This window comes from Acomys russatus, chromosome 6, assembly GCF_903995435.1.
Source record: "Acomys russatus chromosome 6, mAcoRus1.1, whole genome shotgun sequence".
Lineage (NCBI taxonomy): Eukaryota > Metazoa > Chordata > Mammalia > Rodentia > Muridae > Acomys > Acomys russatus.
The window spans coordinates 72960184-72966765 of NC_067142.1; the positions used below are offsets into that span (position 1 = coordinate 72960184).

At 43.5% G+C, this 6582-nt stretch overlaps 1 non-coding gene across 1 annotated transcript; it reads left to right on the forward strand.

Moving 5' to 3' along the window:
* The first annotated feature begins 5469 nt into the window (after window positions 1–5469).
* On the forward strand, window positions 5470–5575 carry LOC127191272 (U6 spliceosomal RNA). Its single transcript, XR_007830885.1, has one exon. It is a non-coding gene; the product is annotated as a U6 spliceosomal RNA (small nuclear RNA).
* Window positions 5576–6582: the final 1007 nt, after the last annotated feature.

The window sequence follows — 6582 nt, forward strand, 5'->3', positions numbered from 1 at the left end:
AATGCTGTGATTTCTGTTGCCCCAGCAACTCTGCAGAGAGCATTCACAATTACAGAGAAGGCGTGAGGCAATTTATAAAATGTCAGAGGATGCGAGCCTAAGTTGGCTAGCTCAGTGGTCAGGCACTTGCCTGGCATGTAGGAGGTCCATGCTCTTTCTCTGGTACCAGAGACGAAAACTGAAAGCCTAGATCCTTGCTTCAATGAGTTAGTGAACAGACACACAACAGTAGAGAGAGCCAGAGATTGGGCTGGGCCTGGTGGTGTATCAGAACGAGAGAGAGAGAGAGAGAGAGAGAGAGAGAGAGAGAGAGAGAGAGAGCGCGCCAGAGATCTGAACTACATTCTGCAAGTGTTTCTAGTTAAGTGTATTGTATAGTAAAGGCATGCATTATGCCAGCACCGAGTAGAAGTTGACACATATGTTTTTATTTTATTTTATTATTTTTTTGACACACACACTTTTTTTTATTATTACACATGTATAAGACAAACTACATATAGCAGGGAGAACCATGTGACAATCATGAGAATAATGAATTCTATATATGTTACATTCATAGTGACTTGGCCATCTGCCTTCGTCTCGTTTGAAGTAGATATTTTTCCTGTTTTGTTGGGTCTAAATTTCCGAATGATATTCAATATTTATCCCACATACACTTTTAAATGTGTTTGGAGAACCAAAAGAAAAGTACTTATTTGATTGTCATGTAAAGCTATTTGTTTGGCTGGGCATGGTGGCACGTCTAATCCCAGTACTCAGGAGGCAGAGGCAGGCAGATCTCTGTGAGTTCAAGGCCGGCCTGGTCTACAAAGTGAGTCCAGGACAGGTAAGGCTACACAGAGAAACCTTGTCTCAAAAACAGAAACAAAAAACTCGCCAGGTAGTGGTGGCATATGCCTTTAATCCCAACACTTGGGAGGCAGAGGCAGTCAGATCTCTGCGAGTTTGAGGCCAGCCTGGTCTACAGAGTGAGTTCCAGGACTGCTAAGGCTATACAGAGAAACTCTGACTCGAAAAACCAAAAAAGAAAACAAAAAACCCCACAAACCTGTTTGTTTGATCATTTGTGAGTGGGCTAGGGGTACAGGTACGTGCACCCCAGCAAATGCAGGAGGAGGCCAGAGGAGGATTCTGTTATCTTCCTCTATCCCTCGCTGCCTTATTTCTTTTAAGACGTGATCTCTTACTGAACTGGAAGCTCACCTGAGGCTTGGCTGTGTGGCTGTGTGGCCAGCAAGCTCCCAGACTCACCTCTCTTCACCCCAGCTCTGGGGTCACAAGCACGCATAGCCATACCTGACATTCCATTTGCTTTTAGACTACACACAATGTTTTCTGGGAAACAAACATGGTGGGAGGAGAGGAAATTTTTTCTCTACCGGGTGCAACACAGCCTTTCTCTTGCAAAGTTCCTAGCATAAAGTAGTTCTCTGTATATTGGATTTTTTGTTTCCTTTCTCAACATCCTAAGCAGTGAAAAGTTCTTAATGGCTGCCTTGAAATGGAAGAAACCCTATCAACATCTAAACATGGCTATCAAATAGCAAGCAGGAGGGAAAGTGACATCTAAGGTGAGCTGAATAGGTTTCCTCTGTGTGTGTTCAGGGATAAACTCGGGGGTCACCAGGTAAAGCCTCAGGCCTCTTGCCAGAGCTCTGGGCCCTAGGTGCAGAAAGAAGGCAGCTAGACTCCCAGACAGTGTGGCAGGCTGGACGGCGTTTCTTGAGGGCTAACCGGACACCGACAGATGGAACCAGCAGAGGATTCCTCACAGGTCAGCTCTGGGCTGCTGCTTCACGCGCTGGGTCCAGGCCTGCAGGAGAAGCCACACCTGTCCTGTGAAATGACTGCCAGACTTTACTCAGAATACTTGCAGCTGTCTGAGGGCCCTCTGGGACAAAGGGACCCGCTAGAAGAGTTGACAGTTGTTTAAATGCCACACTGGGTTATTGCAGCCACCTCCAGTCACTCAAGTCGAAATTGCCCAGTTGGAGTTCAAGAAGCTATTGAGAGACTCCCAAAATATTTGAAAAAAAAAAAAAAAAATTCCAAGATGTAAAAACAAACAAGCAACCCAGAGTAACAACAACAAAACCCCGGAATTTCTTTTTTTCCTTCCTTCCTTCCTCCCTCCCTTCCTTCCTTCCTTCCTTTCTCTTGAGATAGGGTTTTAACTGGTCTGGCTGGTCTGGAAGATTTCTGCAGACCAGGCTTGCCTCAAACTTACAGAAATCTGCCTGCTGCTGCCTACCAAGAGCTGGGATTAAATTCATGTACCACCATACTCTGTCAGTATCCACAGAAGCCAGAGGAGGGTGTCAGATGCCCTGGTACTGTAGGTAGTCACGAGTTGCCAAGTAGGTGCTGGGAACTGAATCCAGGTCACCTGCAAAAGCAGCAAGTGTCTTTACCACTGAGCCATCTCACCAGGCCCAGAAATGGCTTTTTGTTTTTGCTTTTGTTTATTTTTTAATTACATTTGCTGGGGTGTGTTGGGCTTATTACAATGACCTTATCTCAAAAATAAGTACTTGAGTGAGGCTTGGTGGAACATGAGTTTAGTTCTGGTACTCAGGAAACAGAGGCAGGTGGATCTCTGTGAGTTTGAGGCCAGCCTGGTCTACATAGTAAGTTCTAGGCCAGGCAGAGGCTATACAGTGAGGCTTTGTCTCAAAAAAAAAAAAAATTATTTATTTATTTGTTTATTTATTTATTTGGGGCACACATGTGGAGGCCAGAGGAAAGCTTTCAGGAGTCACTCCTTTCCGTTCACCTTGTGGGTGACAGGGGTTGTCACTGAACTCAGGTCTTCAGGCTTGGCTGTCAGCACTGTTACCTACTGAGTCATCTCCCCCAGTAACGGCTTTTATTGTGTGGCTGCTTGCCCCAGACTCTGTAGAAGTACCTAACATACTAGAAACCCAGTGTGCATTACAACCTGCGAGGAAGCTCTGTCCTCATCTTAAGAGATGGAAAAGCTGATCAGACTCAGAGGGGTTAGGTGACTTGCCCACATTTACCTAGACAGCAAGTGGCAAGGACAGGACTTGAACTCACTTGCCCACTGTGTTGCAGTTTTCTTTGGGGTGGGGGCAGGTTTAACGTAGATGGTAAGACAAGAAGTCTATACCAACACAGAATCATACGTGAGGACTAAAAACATGTAGGTACATGGTCCAGGGATATAGCAGTTCAGTAAGTATTTACTTTTTTTTCTGAGATGCTTTCATTATGTAGTCCTATCTGGCCTGAAACTCAGACCAGCCTTGCCTAGAACTCAGAGCTCCACTTACCCCTGTCTCTTTAATGCTGAGAGTAAAGGCATGAGCTGCCATGCTTGCCTAGTGTTTATTTTTTATAACCATTAGCTTACAAAACTGGGCGTGGCAGGATATTCCTAGCTTGAGGGGATGGAGGTGTGAGGATCAGAAATTCAAGAATGTCCTTAGCTACATAGCAAATGCAAGGACCTTGTCTTTTTTTTTTTTTTTTTTTTTTTTTTTTTTTGGTTTTTTCGAGACAGGGTTTCTCTGTGTAGCCTTGGCCATCCTGGACTCACTTTGTAGACCAGGCTGGCCTCGAACTCACAGCGATCCGCCTGCCTCTGCCTCCCGAGTGCTGGGATTAAAGGCGTGCGCCACCACGCCCGGCTAAGGACCTTGTCTTAAAAAACAAACAAACATACTCTGAAACATGCAGAATGGGACAATGTTTCTCTCTTAGTGGGCTTCAGGGACAATTATTATTTACTTAAAAATAGCAGCACTCACATAGCTCCCTAGTAAGTCAGTTGGCCAAGTTAAAAATAGATTCTAAACACAGCAAGAACAGAAATTCAATCTTCAATAGCGAGTCATGGGAAGAAGTGATGGTAGCTGCAACTGAAAAAGAGCCTGAGTGAATTGACTACACATTTGCATGAAATTAACCCATCTCCGCTTCAGTTCCAATTTGTCTTTTTCCACTGCAGAAGGAACATGCATATGCATACATATGCAAATTAACAGGCTAAGATAATAAATTGATATTTATCTGCAATGTTATGTATAAACCTCTTAATGCTGAGGGTTGATACTAACCCTGAGTACAGCAATATTTAGGTCCTTGAAAAATCTTTAGGTGGAGGAGAAAAGACTTATTTATGTAATTTAAAAAAAAAAAAAAAGAGTGGGTCTTACTATGTGGCACCATTTGGTCTGGCTGATTTCAGACTCACATCAATGCTCCTGCCTCAGCCTCCCAAGTGCTAGGATTATAGATGTGCCATCACACCCAACAACAGGAATAGTTAATGTTTAAGGTATTTGAGGTGCAGATGCCACACTAGGTTGGTAAGTACCTAGAAGGGGAGGGTAACTTTCCTTTGTGCTCTCTCAGTTCCCAGTGGTAGATTAGAGAGCTGGGTTAACACTGTTCTGTCATTTGAAACTCTGAGAGTCCCCATGGCAGATAAGGACTCTATTCATGGTGCCAGCTACTCACTCCCCAGAACTTACCTGGCTCTCAGAAAGTGCCACTCAGCAGGCATAGTGGGGCAAGCCTTTAACCCCAACACCTGTGAGGCAGGCAAGATCCCTGAGAGTGAGAGGCCAGCCTGACCTACAGGATGCATTCCAGGACAGCCAGAGCTACAAACCACAATGAACCAACCAACCAACCAACCAACAAACCAAAAGCTGGAGCTGGAGACTCACTCTGTCTCTTCTTTTTAAATTGTGGTTTGGAGCACTTGGGTTTTTCCCTCTCAGTTTCTAGAGTACTTTAGCTCTAGACGCAATTATTTAATGAGAGCGTATACCCTTAGCCCATATAAACTTATCCTATGGCCATCCAAATGACAATAGCAAAGGCCTGTATGGTGGTCCGTGCCTGTAAATTCCAGCACTTGGGAGATTGAAGGAGAGAATTGCTGTGAGTTCAAGGTCAGCTTTGGCTACAGAGTGAGATCCTATCTTAACACACAGACACAGACACACACAGACACAGACACACACACACACACACACACACACAGAGAGAGAGAGAGAGAGAGAGAGAGAGAGAGAGAGAGAGAGAGAGACAGAGAGAGAGAATATAACAGATGGGTATGTATTATAACTTAAAGTAATAGCAACGTCGGTTTGGCTGTGGTGGCACATGCCTTTGATCTCTGTGAGTTCGAGGCCAGCCTGGTCTACAAAGTGAGTCCAGGACAGCCAAGGCTACCCAGAGAAAAAAAGTAATAGCAATAAAAAAAAATTGTTCTGAGCCAAGCATGGAGGCAGGCAGATTTCTATGAGTTGGAGGCCAGCCTGATCTACATAGTGAGTTTCAGGACATCCAGGGCTACACAGTGAGGCCCTGCCTAAAATAAAACGTTCTTCCATAAAAATACAGATAAAATCAAATACATTTAAGAAATGAATTTGTTGGGTGCCATAAAAAGAATAAGAAGGAAAAAAAAAAAAAAAAACCACTCTTAGAGTGCTCTCTTTGATAGCACATATTCTAAAATTAGAACAATACAGAGATGATTAGCCTGGCCCTGTGCAAGGCTCACAAGCAAATTCATGAAGCATTCCATATTTAAAAAGGAAAAAAAATGTACATAAAGACTAGGGAAAAATTGATTTACAAATTTGTGAGCATTATTTCCTCCTAAGAAAAAGGATTTGAGGGAGCCTCATACTTATAGAATGTTGTAGAAATTAAGAAAATCAAGGATGCAAACACAGGAGAGTGGAGTGGCTAATAGTGTAAGACTGGGTCTTTGGAGGAGGGACCTCATTTTTCTGCACAATTTTCTGGAATGGGAAGTGTGAGGGACTAACCAAAGTAGTTGTCAGTGGTAAAAGTCCTTCCTATTTGTTACATATGGACTGAGCAGGCAGGATCCTTACAGTCTTTCTGCAAGGCTGTATCGTTAAATACTTGAGGTAGGGTGAAAGGAGAAAGCCAGCCCAGAGCAAATATTCCTTCTCCTTGGCCTCCTGGCCTGGTGATGTGGATTGCTTTTTCTGCTCTACTGCCTCACCCATCAACGGGACCCTCTGAAAGTGTGAACCCTAAAGAAATGTCCTTCTTAAACTGTAACTATGCCCATAATCCCAGCACGTGAGAGGCTACACAGAGAAACTCTTGTCTTGAAAAACCAGAAAGAAAAAAGAAAGAAATGTTCTCCTTAAGGAAATGTCCCAAAGCTATTTTGTTACAGTGACAAGGAAAGTTGTTAATATGCCTTGGATGTCAGTATTGTATACTATAGAAACAGTTGCTTAAATGATGTTTCTTGGGCTGGAGAGATGGCTCAGTAATTAAGAGCACTGTTTGTTTTTCCAGAGGTCCTGAGTTCAATTCCCAGGAACCACATGGTGGCTCACAACCATCTACAATGTGATCTGATGCCCTCTTCTGGCATTCAGGTGTACATGCAGATAGAGCACTCATATAAATTAAATATTTAAAAAATATTTCTTTGGTTCACTCCCTGAGAGAGCTGAGTGGGTAGGACATTGGGTGTCTTGATTTGTACATGTATTTTTTAAAAGTTTTATTTTGTGTAGGGTGTTTTGCCTGTTTGTGTAGCATGTGGGTGTC